Source organism: Epinephelus fuscoguttatus, linkage group LG16 (assembly GCF_011397635.1).
Source record: "Epinephelus fuscoguttatus linkage group LG16, E.fuscoguttatus.final_Chr_v1".
NCBI classification, from domain to species: domain Eukaryota; kingdom Metazoa; phylum Chordata; class Actinopteri; order Perciformes; family Serranidae; genus Epinephelus; species Epinephelus fuscoguttatus.
Window position 1 is genome coordinate 8,943,525 of NC_064767.1, and position 16,363 is coordinate 8,959,887.

The following is a 16,363-nucleotide window of genomic DNA, read 5'->3' on the forward strand; positions in this document are numbered from 1 at the left end:
TTGGGCCTTTGGATTTGTCATAAATCAGCAGTGGTGTTTCAGAACTGATTTCTGAAATGTGTTTCATGCCCTGAGAATCTGACTTACTGCAGTGTTGACACAGCAATATCTAACACCTGTACTGAAATTGACTCGATGTGGGACTGAAACATCTTTTGACAGCGATACGATGAGTCTGAAACTAAGTGGTGCCCCACTTAAAAAGGGCAACCGACTAATTCATCTCCTCAGCTCTTAACAGAATGATTAACAGTGTCACTGAAGCTGAGAAATTTCAACCCATCTGGCCCGTGGTCGGTGTAATGGCTACGATGTGAGGCTGCAGGGTTATAAATGGAAGACTGTAATTTATCTTTTTTGTACTTTTTTACAAGGTCTTTAATCACAGTGTCCACCTTTGGGACTTTAAGACATCCATCCTCAGGAGAAGAGCCTGTCAGTCAGTAGATAACCAGAGAGATTTGTCTTAATAAAGATGGGTGTGCATATGAGGATATATCAGGGTGTTTCACAAGATAACTCTTTCTGGGGATCATTTTCATCCTATGATGTAATTCCGGTCTATTTTTGAGCCATTAAACCCTTTTTTCTCGAAATAAGTGAGCAAATCTTCAAAATAAAGCAAATCACTTCACTGGAATCACGTAATGACTCTTGATTTTAGTAAATTTTTGTAACAATATGATTGATAATAGAAACAGGTTGAAATTATCTCAGATTTTATTACCTCTTCTGAGAAAACAAGACTTTAAATGTTAGCTCTTGATTAGATGAATATTTTAGCAGCACACTGTAATATACTGCAAGTGGAATGTTTATTCTCTTTACCAAATTTTAAATATGTTTTTCCCTAAAAAACAAACAACAACACTCATTGACAGAGCAAAAATTACGGGTCATAACTATCAACACTAACAGTACTCACGACTAGACGATCAGAGACACGTGGATTTGATCACCAGTGTTTATGTCTTCAGTTGATTTAAAGGGTAACGCTGTTATTTTTTTATTTATTTTTTTTTTTAGATATTTTTTGGGGCTTTTTAGCCTTTAATGTATAGGACAGACAAGCGTGAAGGGGGGAGAGAGAGAGGAAGTGACATGCAGCAAAGGGCCACAGGCTGGAGTCGAACCCAGGCCGCTGCAGCAACAGCCTTGTACATGGGGCGCCTGCTCTACCACTAAGCCACCGACACCCCACGCTGTTATTTTTTTTAAATGGTACTCTATATTCCCATGTCCCATGTTAATGTCTAAGTGACTAATGGAGCAAACAATCTCTGAAATTAGTCCAGTTGTGAGAGCACTGCAGCTAGCAGCGGGGACACAGGCTGCAATGTAACCACTTGGGGCATTTGTGCACTGTCAGTTTACACCGAAAAGTGCTTGTTTTTGCCACTGACAGGCTCACTGTGCATTCCAATACCCATACTACCATACTATATAGTATGCTGGAATATCAAGTATGTTTCAATACATAGTACTTGAAATGCAGTATGCCAAAAACACCAGGATGTTCTACTACTTATGGTTTGATTTTGCAGCAAGCCTGTTTGGCTATTTTGACCCACAATCCTCCGCACAGTGGATGATAAGTCACATCAACTGAGCAGCAAACGCATCACAGCTCACTGACAGCTGATTGACAGCTGTCAGCTGATTGACAGCTGTCAGAGGTTACAATGACGGAAGGTAATGGATATAAAAGCAAGAGGGTCAAAGTTCAGGGCGTAGTATAATGAGACAGTAGTGTGCCCCGATTTTGTGCACACTGCATGCAACAGTACGTACTTTTTTAAGGGCAGCTGTAGTACATACTAACGGTAAAAAGAAAAAGTATGCAATATTGAATCCACCCTCAGATTGTTATTTCAACAGTCTGGCAACATTGTGGAAATTATTCCTACTGAGATAGACCTTTTTATTAAATCTGAAACAGCCTCGAAATGGCCATCAGCCAACCCACCAGACTCCATTTAAAAAACAAAACAGTCATTTTAGCATGTATAGAGGCAGCATATTTTCACATCTAACTGGGTGAATTAAATATTTATTTTAACCAAACCAGAGTTGGTGATTGGTGGAACAGTGTTAAGACAGAAAAAGATGGTTTTTGTGAGTTTTATTTTGAACTGTCGACAGTCGAATGAAAAACAGTCTGGTGAGTCTGGCGAAAGCGATTTCAGGGGTGTTTCTAGTTAAACAAAAAGGATTTTACTCTTTAAAAAAAAGGTCTCTTTCTGCAGGGCTCCTTTCCATAATGTTGCCAGACACTTAGAATAACAATCTGAGCCTGTCAGTGACAAAAACAAGCACTCTAGTGGATCTAAATTGACGGTGCACAATAAAGAATACATTCCAGCCTGTTTCTGCTGCCAGCTGCAGCTCTCTCGCTCAACACTCGGCCATTCTCAAAAAAATCATTGTTCCATTAGTCCCTTGACACAAACACACGGCCAAATAGAGTCAAGTTAAACAACACACATAATGAGGGGCAACGTTCTTCAAACTCTTCAAAATATCATCTGCTAAAAAGACTAAATGTCTGCAAACAGCTCTGCCTCATCTTTTCCAGTGATGCTCAAAGCGTCGGGGAGGAGGTCCTGCTGTCTGTTGTGTGGCCAAAAGTGTGAGGCGCTCTTTTTGTTTTTCTGCCAGTGAGGCAAACACTTCAAAGTGCTTTGCTTTCATCTTTTTAGACTGGGCAGATGGGGTCCATCATCACTTAAAAAAAAATCGTGGTCAAATCAAAGTGGCCCAAAATATGTTGATGTAAATTATGTTTATTTAAACCACAGTTCCAGTAATTTTGATTCTGTTGGTGGCATTAAGGTCGTGGGAGGCCAGGGATTGTCTTGCTTCTCATGCGCTTATTTATTCCTTTTTATAGATTTAGATTAATAGCTTCAGTTTAATATGCTGTAAAGCTTGTTTTTGTGAATGTAGCCACTGGTAATGGTGTTGAGACTGAGTGGTCAGGGTGAAGGTAGCTCTAGATTTTGTTTGTGATATGAAAACATCACTTTTGGTTTTCACGTTTGATAAAATAGAAGGCAGTATAAATATATTTATTATTTAATGAACTTGTAAGTCAGATTGTCATTTTAATTTTAGTTCTCATGTGAAGTTTGTCAGCTGATGCACCTCTCGCTCCAAGTTAATATATCTCTAAATTACCACTGGTATTTATTTTACAGAGAAAAATGAACTTTAAATAAGCCAGAGTGTTTATCAGTCGTCCCTGCTTAGATGTTTTCAAACGTACCTTAAAAATTGACTGGAAAATCTAAAATTAGAGTACACATTACCAATTATCGCACATAATACAAAGGATTAACACACAATTCAGAATTACTTTAAAACTTGGTGCCTTGATGGGTTTTTTTTTTTTAACGTTGTGCCGAAGCATAATTCCTCTTATTGTTGAACTTCCATCTGCAGCCGAAATGTTGAGGGAAAAAGAAATAAAATTCTGGTTTAATAAGAGCGGGAAGATCATCTCTGGATTGTGACTTAGTGTGTATTTTTAGTCAAAATCATAGCCCGACATTTCCTTTGTTTTCCGCAACGCTGCCTTATAAGTGTGTGTGTGTGTGTGAGTGTGTGTCATGTCAACAGTCTGATCCAGACAGCGGACTGAAAGTCTGGGAGGAAAGCAGGAAGCTGCAAAGACGCTGAACATTGTACACAGATGTTTATCAAATACAAGCGTCGTAGTAAAGAAATAACATATTAACGTGTGCCAAGTTGCATTTTGTCCAGACTTGTATTTATGTTTGTAAAGGCAGCAATTATGAAGCACATGGAAGTGTATTTTTACTATAATTACAAAAAAATTAAGTCTCCTAAACCATGGGAACGTCACGGGGAACACCTGAGGTGCAGAGGGGTCATTTTAACATGTATTGATAGTTCTTTGTGTCAAATCAGATTTCAGAACAAAAAAATACATGTTTTATGTTAGTAGGCACTACAGGGGCGGAGCCAGGCAGTGTACAGTGAGGTGGCCAAAATGGTCGGCACAGAAATCACTATTTTATGAAATTAAAAATGCATCTAACTAGAAAATAAAAGTCAGTTTTAAGCACCTACCACACATAACTCTACATAGATCAAATAAAATTCAGTGCATCCAACATTTTCTTCTTGTTCCTGCAGTTAACATAACAAAGAAGCTTAAACTGCAGGCACAAGTGTCCCAAACTGCAGAGTATTAACTGTTGTGAGAGCTGAACACAGCTTATGATGCTCAGCAGCAGCTCATCCTCTGTCACTGTATCATCATGGATTCAGACACGCAGACAGATACGTGATTAAAATATATTTTTTTAAACAAAGTCTGATTATACAGTATTTAACCAATGGATATAAGCAACATATACATGAAGTCTTACTGCCTTTATAACAAGTCATATTAACAAGCCATGACAGATGTCTTTAAAGTTCATTATTACTTTTTTCAGTGAAGTTAATCTAATCAAGTTACTGTATATTAAATATTGCAGCAATTGAATGTGTCCTTTGACGGAGATTAAAGTGTTTGGTGTGACTTTTTTTTTCTTTTGGATTTTCTAAAAACAATATCCACGCTTTGGGATTTTTATGAACGTATATTAAAAAATAATGCACATTCAAAACTTTTCCAAAAACTTTCTGTTGATTCCAAACCATTTCCAGACCTGGAAAACAGTTTTTCTAATTTCAGGACTTTTCCATGAATTTCTTGTCTGTGGGAATCCTGCCTTTGTAACAGCAGCAACAGAAAGTTTGCAGATTTTTCTCATGTAAAATATGAATTTATGGTCAAAAATGGTTAAAAATACATACATTTGAAATTGCACTTGCTTTACGGTGTTGGCCATTTTACTTTTTTTTTGTTTTGCTGCAGCTACGTGAGTACTTTGTAATAACTTAATGTGAGTACTTGAATAAGGAAGTTACTTAAAATACATATCCCTGATCATTACTGCCTAGCTACGTGATACACATAGACCAGACCGGCAGTGCGTCATCACCAAGGCTGTGTCTCCTTTTGGGGGGAAAAAATATGCTGTCACATTTTAAACTGAAATAAAGTCATGGAAACAGGGTAAAATATCAAGGAAAAGTTATGGAAAACTTATAAAGTGTTGGTAAAAATGTGTAAGAACTCTGCATGAGTTAGACACAGCACTGAAGGACTGTCTGCTCTCCTCCCAGTCATCTGCCTGCTTAGTATGGCTATCAGCTGAACTGAACACTGAACTGTTAGGTAACATTAGGCATTAACGGAAGCAACATGCTGCATTTACCCATTCTCAATAGTAAAAAATATAAAACTCATGTTGACATGTGGGAGGTGAGATGACGATTATGCCATCTGAAGCTCATCTTGTTTTATGTTTTCGCCTTTCCATTACTATTACAAATGCAACTGTAGCAAGTATCTCACCATCACTCCTCATTTATATTTTAAGAAGTTGCATATTATATTCAGCTGGAAAATAAGCCTGAAAAGCTGGAAATCAGAACAGAAGTACAGAGAGTTGTTGCACAGTTTTTTTGGTGTGAACTAGGAGCTTTTTTTAGAACGTTGCAAATCCCCGGTTGAGGCCTTGGTTTAGCAAATCATTGAGATTAAGAAGGAACATTTGGCAACTTAGGTGTCAAGTACACACTCAGTTTAACACACTACTTGTTTGCTGATTGGTGATTTTATAATTCATAAATTATCACTAATAATAAATATCACATTAATGACTTCACTTGTTTTTCTTTTTATAAATTGAGTCTGAAAAAAAGCAGAAGAGAGACAGAGCAACAGCAGCATATGTGACATAAATAACAGGCTATTAAACATTAGCTAATCTGCACTAGAATACCATCTGAGACCTTTAATCATTTATATAAAAATCTCCCCAGAGTCACCAGAAAGGAAATGGAGGAAAACTGTGTCAAACCAATAACAAACTCCAGATTTTGATGCATCTGTTTGTTATGACTGTAACACATCAGCGGTGCCAGTAGCCATTATAGAGCATTACCTCAAGCTGGTCGTTGCTTCATATCCTGTCGTTAACCCTGCCCTTTCTACGCCTAATTTGTTATATTAAATATCATATTATAGGATATTATAATTCCTCATTAGGACACCTGAGGAACCTTAATAAGTTGTGGTTCAGGTTGTTCCTTTTGTTGGGTTTGTTTTTAGGGAATTGAAACATGTTTTCTTCACTGCAGGTCTGCAAAAAGCACATTTTAATTTATGGGCAATAAAAGCTGATAGTTTATTGTGTTGGATTGTGTGCCGTTCCAGCCTGTTGTATTTTATGTGCTCAAAGTAGGCCTGTAATGCTGTAATGATGCCCTACACCACCTGAGCACTTCATGTAACGTGTCACCTCATGTTTGGATATTTTTAATGTTCCTGCCTTTACATTAACTCTCCATGTGTTTTGTGTTCTTTCCCAGCATCCTGACAGTGTTTTTCTCTGCTTTCGTTCCAGTTGAAATGTTGCTGAGTCAGTTTGGGGTCATGACATCATCATCATGAGATGGGGCGGCGGGTGAGTGGCGACCACAGGCAGCGACAGAAGAGGTGGTGCTGTGTGTCGTGGTTTGCAGCTGCTGGTTCTTGGCAAAAAAACATGGTGCTGCGGAGTCGCCTCAGGGAATAATTTGCCCGAATGTTGAAAGGGAGAACAAATTCAAGAGGTTTGAAGGGGGTGGTAAGATTTTTATCGTCACGTTGCACCAGATGACCGTAAAACACCTGCAGGACGTTGACAGTGTTGTTAACTGTCCAGGTGCTGAGGTTTTTTTGGCTTTCCAAACTCTTTCCGGCTTGTGGGCCGTTTTGGAGCAAAATCTCCACACCCAGTAAAGTCATGCAGATGCTGTTGGAACCGCAGCTGGTGGTCAACACAGCAAGTAAAAGATTACTCACATTCTGCAGTGACATAAATTTTTGTATGAGGACAAAGGAGTAGAAGCACTGCTGGGTCTTAGTAGTATTCAGCTAAGTCTTCATCTTTTGTGCGGATCAGGCCACATTCATATATCACTCGTATTGGCTTTTGCTCGAGGGGCTTTTGTTGCACTTGCTGTGGCATGGTGAGCGTAGCTGTCGTTGGTTCTGCACCACTGTCTGTGTCTCCTCCGAGCAGTGCTGTCACAGTTTAAAGCAACGCCAACACATTCTCACATTGAGGTAAATTGAAACGAGTGTGCATAACTTTGGTAATTAACATAACTAAACAGCCTCATGATGCGTTTTCTTTTATGACATGTGGTGTTTCGTGGCGGGCGGGGTTCAGCTCCAGCTCCTTCACACACACACACACACACACACACACACACACACACACACACACACACACACACACACACACACACACACACACACACACACACTGGTGCTCAGCAGAGGGGAGGAGAACGCACAGTGGAGAGTTGAAGACTTGACGGCAGCTGCACTTGTTGCATTGCTGTACATGAAAGCTTCACACAGCTGATGCAAGTTTAGAAGATAAGATCAGGCTCAATATAGCTGATGATGATTAGTTAAAAATGCCTTGATCAGCCCCAGTCCCAATCGTTTAAATCAGATCGAGACATATGGAAAACCAATTTAAAGCGTTGAATTATAAATATTTTTAGTGATATACAGGCACTTTTTCATGTAAATAGACTGTTTTATAGTTTTATTTTTTACACTTACCTGCTGTATTTGTATGTATGAATAGTAAAATAGTATTTAGAATAAGGTTTTTTTTGTTTGTTTGTTTTTTACAACCCTGAACGATCACTAAAGATTTGTATGTTTTGATAGGTGGCTGTGTTTTATGTAATTTGGATTCCTGGCAGCTTTTCACTTTGTTAACTTGACAAAACAAGGAGCCAGACTTACACCTGATTTTGTGCTGAGATGAGGAAACCTTTCCCAGAGAGGTGGAATCTGTGTTGCTGATCTGTGTTGTGTTGTGTTGTGTTGTGTTGCTGATGCAAGATATTTTGCAGAGTTTGGTTACAGGTTCACTGAGTTCACTAAATTCTCTCGGTGGTAGCAGACTTTACATCAGAGCAGTAAGACCCTACAGGACCACTGACCGAGACAAAATATTAAAAGTCCTGTTGGTTTAATTTCTTTACTACGCTTCCTTTTTTTAACTCTGTAGAAAAACAATTAGTTCCACTTGACTCAAATCTACCATAGGAATAAAATTAGTTATTAGAAATTAGTTTCATATTCGTCTTTGAATTAGTTCCCTTAAAGTTATTTATTTTAAATCGGTGTCCAGCGTCTGACACTTGGGTGTCTTTAAGATGTCATTTTTAGTTAACCTCACTTATCTACTGTAAAATAAAACAAGTAGTATTTTGACAGCTAATTTAGAAAGTTTTACATGAATTACAAATTTGTGTGCTCCTAGGTTTTCTCCTATTGTTCCCTAAGAACAGAACCCAGCCTCTCTGACTGTTTAAAGGTCATCATTTGTGAGAATTTTGAAATTCAGGCAGGTAAGGTTTCAAATTTAATTTTACACAAAACTTGTACTCATGAAATGTCTGCATGTTTTTTTTTGTGGCATCGGCTAATGAATGAATTTGTTCTTCCTCTCTGTACGTTGTAGATAATGAACCTGTGTCTTAACAATCTAAATAAATTGATAAACTGAATCCAGCTCTTGGTTTGGTATTTTAATATAAAAGGTAATGGTCATGATATGGTTCATTTTATGCTTGAAAGAATTAGAGAAGTACTTTACTGTTGAGAAGAAGTTTTTTTTTTTTTTCCACAAACTGTGCTGTCCATGCAGCACAAAGACAAATACTTTTAACATTGGTGCTACGTGACCAGGCGTCTCATTTATAAACATTGTGTACGCACAATACGAGGCCTCAAAGAGACGTACGCCACTCCCCACACAAAGGTTGTGATCTATAAAAAGAGACTTGATGGGAGAAACTTTGATCCATGCTCATGAACATTTTGGAGACAGGAAATTGGTGACGCACATGATGAGGTGGAAGCCTGATTGCAGAGACTGTCCAATATTTTTTGGCACACAACATTTTTGGCTTTTGTGTGTACGTACATTTTTACTACTGATCCTATGCATTGCTTTATACATGAGAGCCCAGAGGCAGCAGCTTCTTCCTCTTCCTCCCTCTTCCCTTCTCTCTCCCCTCCACCTTCTCCCTCTTCCCCTTCATCCTCCCTTCCTCCTTCTCCCTCTTCCCTGCCTCCTCCTTCCTACTTCTCCTCCTCCTTCTCCCTCTTTCCCCTCCTCCTTCTTCCTCCCTCTTCACCTCCCCTCCCCTCCTCCTTCTCCCTCTTCCCCTTCTCCTTCTTCCTCTTCCCCTCCTCCTCCTTCCTCTTCCCCTTCTCCCTCTCTCCCTCTTCCCCTCCTCCTCCTTCTTCCTCTTCCCCTCCTCCTCCTTCTTCCTCTTCCCCTCCTCCTCCTTCTCCCTCTTCCCCTCCTCCCTCTTCCCCTTCTCTTTCTTCCTCTTCCCCTCCTCCCTCTTCCCCTCCTCCTTTCTCCCTCTTCCCCTCCTCCTTCTTTCTCCCTCCTCTCTTCCTTCTCCTCCTCCTGCTTTCTGTGCATTGTGGATATATGAAAACACTAAAGTACAATTTTTAGTTTGAGCAAAGAGCCATCTAATGCTAATTAACTGATTATTTTAAAAAATCAAAGATTTTTTTTTTCAATTTCAGCAAAGCGTTTATAGCAGTTTATACATCAACATGTGACTAACATTTGCTAATCTCACTCTGAGTAACTGTGGTTGTTCACAAACTAAAGAAATGAAATCATTTTTGTTTTTACTGAATATTTGAAGGTAAACTACAAAACTACAGAATATCATTATCGCAAAAATACCCTGAAATATAGTGACATTATTTTAGGGCCATATTGCCCACCCCTTATGAAGTTATCTTAAAGTTACATTTATTCTCCTGCATCAGAGGCAACACATGGACTCACAGCAGTACTGCTCTGTGCTTCCTCTAAATTGAAACTACATGTGGGGGCCACAATATGGCTGCTTGTGCGTCTTGGCACTGCAAACTGGCATGATTACACTGATTTCAGTGATTCTGGAAAGTGGAGTGAGCTGTGATAAATCTGTGTGAATAAGTGTGTGAAGAGATGTGAAATGTGACTACAGCACTTAAAAAACAAACTCCTAATGACCAACATTAAACTTTTGTTTTTAATTTTTAAAATAAGCTGAGGACATTTTGATTCTCACATACATCTTCATGGCTTTCATATAACGCTCTTTATTTTTATTATGTACTTTTAATGTAATTTCATTTGAACAATTAGGTTTAACAGTTGATCAATAAACTGTTGGTCATTAAATTTCTGGCTGGGTGTGACTGCTGAGTAACAATGCAGTGATTTAAGACTAATAAGAGGTCGTCATTTATGGGTTGAGTGAGTTTCAGACCCTCGGGCTGAAAAACCACATTGTTAAATTTTAAAATGTGGTTATCAGTGAGAGCATGCATCATCGCTGAAAGATTTACTTTCCCAACACCCGTTTTGTGTTTTCCTGAGATACACTGAATTTTGTGTCCTACAAAAATAATGGTTTTGAGTCTCAGAGTGACGAAGACATCAGAGAGATGGACTGAAATTAGTTTTGCAGTGCTCTGTCAGCTGGCACAGATAATGATTTGAGCAGAGGACGAGAGCAGGCCTGAAACACCACATTTTGGCCTCAGTGGTCACTGAGACGTCCACACTTTTGCAGATTTACAAACAACTTTTATACATTTTATATTTTTTGTTTTCTTATGTGAGAAATAACCAGCTGTCAGATGCAGTGCTGTGAAAAGCACATTTTAAACATAGTGGAGTAGAATTTTAAATATCATAAGTAAAATAAAACTAAAAACTATAAAACTTATTAATTTGTATGAAATAGGGCTGTCATGATAACCGCAGTATTTCAGTTTTTTTTATGGGAGTGCTGCATATTCACACTATGCTACAAATGACAGTAGCGTGATGAGGCGCAGTGCGTCTATTCTGCGCTGAGTGCTGCACATTTGCTTTTTCTTCCTGGTCACAGAGAGTTGAAAACAGTTCAACTTGGACGGCTCATCACTGTCACTTTTTACCCAGCTGTCCAATCACAGTGGAGGAGGAGCGGGACAAACACTAGTGGAGTATTTAACCAACCATCAAATCGCTAAACAACAAAAACAATGGAAGAGAAAATAATACTGAACCCACACGCTCCACGCGCTGGAGCCTTTCCCTTCATCCAGAGCAGGTACTCTGCCTCGTGCAAAGACAACTGGAGAGAGCGTCAGAGGCCCATTTCTTTCCTGTAAAGTTGCTCAGTGGTTCATGAAGCCAAAATGGTTCAACTTCCACATAGAAAAATCGCTCTGATGACCAGCACTGTGTCTGAACTGTGTGGCCGATAGAGCAGGAGCACTGGAGACTCCCGCCGGCCAACACACTTCCAGTTTATGCAGTTTATCTCTTATGTTAGGAGTTAGGATAAAATGATTCAAACATGCAGCTTCTCTCAACCCTCCCCATTTTATTCGACTAAATGGATTAAATGCCGATAGTTAAACAAATAATTTCATGAGGGTTGTGACACTCAAAAAAAATGTAAAAATGTCTCTTACCATGTAAGACAATCGGAAAAAACGCTTTTTGGGGTCACAGAGCATCATGTGATGGTGTAATTACACTGTTTGGCCACTAGGAATCTTGGCTTCAAAGCCTGCTTGCTTCCTGCGGGCCTGCAAGGAAAATGACAGCGTTCAAGGAGCCAGACTTTGGTGCCAGTTATATTGGAGTCAATGGGGCCAGTGCGGCAAATCACACTATAACCCATCATATCTTTTTTGTTACAACTTTGACTGAAAAATCCCTCCACCAGATTAAAAAACACACATCATGTGATACTTCTGATGTTTTTAATCTAAATATACACGTTCATATTCCTTGTTATTGTTATTATCCAAACAGCCTCATGGCTCCATCCAGCAGAGGCCGAGATGCAGCTTCTGGACAGAGCCATGATCTGTCAAGGAAATAATGAAAATGTACATGCATATTTAGATTAAAAAAATGTCAGTAAGCATCATAATGTGTGTTTTTTAATCTGGTGGAGGGATTTTTAAGTCAAAGTGTGAGCAACAAAGTTACGATGGGTTATAGTGTGATTTGCCGCACCGGCCCCATTGACTCAAGTATAAGTGACACCAAAGTCCGGCTCCTCGAGCTCTGTCCCTGTGGTCATGACCGTTTCTTCTTTCACATTTTCCTTGGGGGCCTGGCGCCGACGCTACTATTCCTTAGTTACTCTGTATCATAGCAACCAGACATAATCAAGCCATCTCAGCTGAAAAAACTGCACCTCTTTGCCCTTGTGTCCTGCATTTAACATCAAACTAGTATTTAATTAGTTTTAAAATTGAAATCTTTGTCATTTAAAAAGCAGCAATGTACTTAAAACAGCCTAACAATAAAGCTTATTGACAAATCACTAAAATACGGATGGAAGAATTAATTTGCAAAAACAAAGACTGGCATTAAGCCTTAACCATCACAGGAAAATTTCCATCCCTGCTACAGCTCTTGTTTGCAAAGATTTCAACATCAACTTTTTTTTTTCTACCATATGACAGCTCGATGACTCTGTACAGGAGAAGTGCACAACTGATCATTTTATCAGAGTTTAGTGTGACTGCTTTAAAACTTGCTGTTCTCATTGTGTATAGCTAATGTTTATATTGAGGGGGGAGTTCAGAGTGACCCCTGAAGGAGAGATCAACCTGACCAGTGGCCTCCAGGTAATCTGAAGTTGAGATCTCTGATTTAGGAGCGTGCCTGTGCTCTTATTTATTTCAAGACATTGTGCCGTTATCACAGAATCTGATCAGCAGCAGCCTGAAAAAAGCAGCGACAGGAGCTCAAGAGTGAGATAAAAATGCTGCCTAAAAAAAAGGAAGAAGGGCAGATAGTGTGTGTGTTGGTCGCTAAAAGACAGCGTGTGAACTAGGAAGAGAGGGACACATACCGAACAGGAAAGAGTGCGTGTGAAAGAGAGCAAGGCGGAGTGAGTCAGGGACAGAGAGTGAGAAAGAGGAGGGGAGATGTATATTTGTCCGCCTATAAAGCTCAGCATGTTTTCAGATTTCAGGACTGTAAAGTGAAGTTCAGCAGAAGTGAATCCTGACTGCAAGAAACAATACGCCAATAAAGCATCTCGAGCCGAGGAAGCGGTCTTTTGTTGTTGTTGTTGTTGTCTGGAAAGAGAACAAAGTGCAGTTCACGTTTCTGCAAAGTACATTTAGGACATGTTCACATACAACCGTGGACTTAAGTTGAACTCTTAACCACAGGAAGAGAGATTTTGTTCTCAAAAACGCTGCAAAGTGATAATGACAGCGGACACCAAGCGGCTGAAACTGTATTCTACATTATTTACAACTCTTGGTTGGATCATAAAACAGTGTGAAAAATAACTACACAAAATGCAAAGTGCAGTAGCACATCACATTTAATTCACACAAAATATAATTTGGGTTTGTTCACACATTAAATCAACACAAGGATGAAGTGCTGACCTCTGCTCTCCGAATATGGACAGATGTAGTTGGTGCCTGTGCTAAGGTCCGAACATTTAGCGAAAAGTAGAGCACATCAAAAACTTTACTTGTTTATCAGCCGTTTCATGATGGATCCATATCTTGATTCAGAGGATTTATTTGGATGATTGTTAATTTTTGAGCAGAGGAATAGTGTTGTCTTCATTAGGATCAGGTCAGTATATCGGGCTAACACCGAGGCCTGTACTACAAAGCACAATTTGGAGTTAGCGAGGTAACTATGAAGCTGGGTCTCTTTTTACTGGAATAAATCACCGTAGTAACTAAAGCTCAACAGTTAACCTGCGCCGGAGCAGGTTATGTTCTAAGTATCGGATCACAGCCTGTCAACATCCAGACCTCTGACCAATCAGGTCACTGAAGAAAAAAGTATCCATGAATGAGAGTCCAGAGTCTCAGGTTAAAAAGAGTAACCTATATATTGTTAGAGCTTCAGTAGAGACAGACATGTCTTTTGTTTGCCTTGTGTGTTGGTCACAACAACAAGTTTACAGTTGATGAACAATAGAGGAGAAACTGGTGGTAGTGGTTGCTGGATACCCAGAGCTACATGGTCCAACACTAGACAGCAGGTTGTCAAACTGCCCCTGAGTCATCCTAAAACATGCCTGGAAACAGCCATCATGGAGGAAAAGCTTCAGTTCAGTTCAGTTCAGTTCTATTATTAATGTCCCAAAGGGCAAATTAGATTGCAGCGTCATAGAGGCATAAAAACAGTATGCTAGCACACACCAAGTCAACAAGACTGCCAGCTGACTCCCATTAATAATTATACTAAATAAGATAGAATAAGCTAAAAATAATAAATAAATATTGTTCTTCTGGTACTCCCCGTGATCCACCCTCTTTTTTAGGGTCTCACGTACCCACACAGATCTCTGTTTCCCTGTGCCCAACAAACTATTTACTGACAGCCCTTAAAAAGTTGAACTTTGTTTATCTCAGGGATTAGCAGTTAGCAACATTAGCAAAATAGGGACTTGCTTGTGTGCTGCAATGGTTTCACTCTTGCTTTTAAGAGGGCCTTCAGCACATCTACATTGATAACAATGGATTTGAGGGCGGAAAAATGCCATGTGTCCAAGTCCTTATTAACGGTTTGCCAAAATGTAAACAAATATTGGCTAAGCATGGGCTAACGTTATAGCCCACGGCGAACTCAGTGAGTGCATGGCAGCAGTGCACTTCCTACTTACACAGTCCTGGCCCATGGCATAGGTAGTACAGGCAAATGCTAAGGGCGCCATCATCCGTAGGGGGCGCCATAAATGGGGAAGAAAAAGAATCTAAATGTTTATCTTTTACTATTTTTTTTACTGATACTGTTATTGTTTTGAAATATGACATAACGCAACAAAAACATAACTGCAAAGCAAAGCCTACTAAATACTACATAACAGAGAGGCCTCTGGGTTCCTGCTGCCCGCCTCCTCCCCAGCTCTTTACACTTTACCTGCTCTCAGAGAGATGGGCAAGTTATCTGACGTCACATGAACCCAGAAACATACTGTATCATTATCATGTCAAACGACAAAAGCTCTCTAGTGCCCATTCAACTACCACTACAGTACTGAGGAGTGTACGTGGAGAGACAGAACATGAAAAAAACAACAACAAATCTGTGTTGAAATTGGCAGGAAATCAGAGGAAGCCTTGCCTACAGCGCCAAATGTGCCACTTTGCTTACACCCCCCACATTATGGGAATGTATAGGAAATCGTGGACGCAAAAGTCTCGATTTTGTCCTAGGGTGGGATGGGGTGAAGTGTCAGACTCTGAGAAGCCCTGCATTAAATAACTGTCAGCTCATGCGAAGTTTAGTTTTTGGAGACATCTGTACCAGGTCTCTAATTTTCCCTTAAATGGGTTTTACAAACATCTAAACTCATTTTGACTCCCTTAAATATTTGCTCATGTTCTCGTCAATTCAAGGTTCTCATAATGTTTTCTTCACATATATTTCTTAAATTAGGATTTAAAAGGTATTTGGTGTTTTCCTTAAGTCTCGATTAGTGCTAATCATTTGAGACTGGGTAAATATTTGGCCAAGTCGAACATGCCTTTTATGAGCATACGGTAAAGTACAGTACAGGTTAGATAATGTCAGAAATGTAAACAAACAAACACAAGGGTTAGTGAAGGTTTTTTCCTGGCAGAGATGAGATGACGTCTGTCGAGGAATAAACTGAAGGATTAGATTATGTTGTTTTTTGGTCACATGTTCTTCAGATCGTAATGGACAGTCACTTTCAGTTCTTACTCTACAGTTCTTGTGTAAATATTTCACATTTTGTAATTAAAATCTGTTCTTGAAAATACCATATCAACTTTTTTTTTTAATAAACTCAAAAGGGAAAATCTGTGGCTCTACACTTGTGTTTTCAAACAGTAATAAGGCTGAAAACTCCTCAAACAAGTCAAGTCACATTTATAAAAGAGAAAAGATGGTGGAGCATTTAGCCTTCCTCAATTTTAACAGAGAAAAGGAAGGACGAGACTGTAGTTGTATTTGTTGATCAAAAGGAAATCATGCATGTTAAAAAAAACCTTTGGTGATTATTTAATGTTTGAAAAGGCACAAGAAAAAAAAGCACTTAGCATGCAAGGAGTAAAAGTCTTGGGTGGCCCTAGTAAATTCTGGTTGTTTCTACAGTTGGATATCAGATATAATCATACCCACAATGCCATTAAGTGAGTCAACAGTTTTGGCAGCCCGATGCTGTTCTACAGCCTCGC

At 39.3% G+C, this 16,363-nt stretch overlaps 2 long non-coding RNA genes across 5 annotated transcripts in view; one reads left to right on the plus strand and one right to left on the minus strand.

Annotated features, from left to right (window-relative positions):
* The window catches only part of LOC125903304 (uncharacterized), a 120,512-nt gene extending 111,854 nt beyond the window's left edge, over positions 1-8,658 (plus strand). The window contains exon 4 of the long non-coding RNA XR_007451286.1: positions 6,486-8,658. This is a non-coding gene — a long non-coding RNA (uncharacterized LOC125903304). The remainder of the gene's footprint in view (positions 1-6,485) is intronic.
* LOC125903305 (uncharacterized) overlaps positions 1-16,363 on the minus strand; it is a 75,610-nt gene that overhangs the window by 7,772 nt on the left and 51,475 nt on the right. The window lies entirely within an intron of this gene.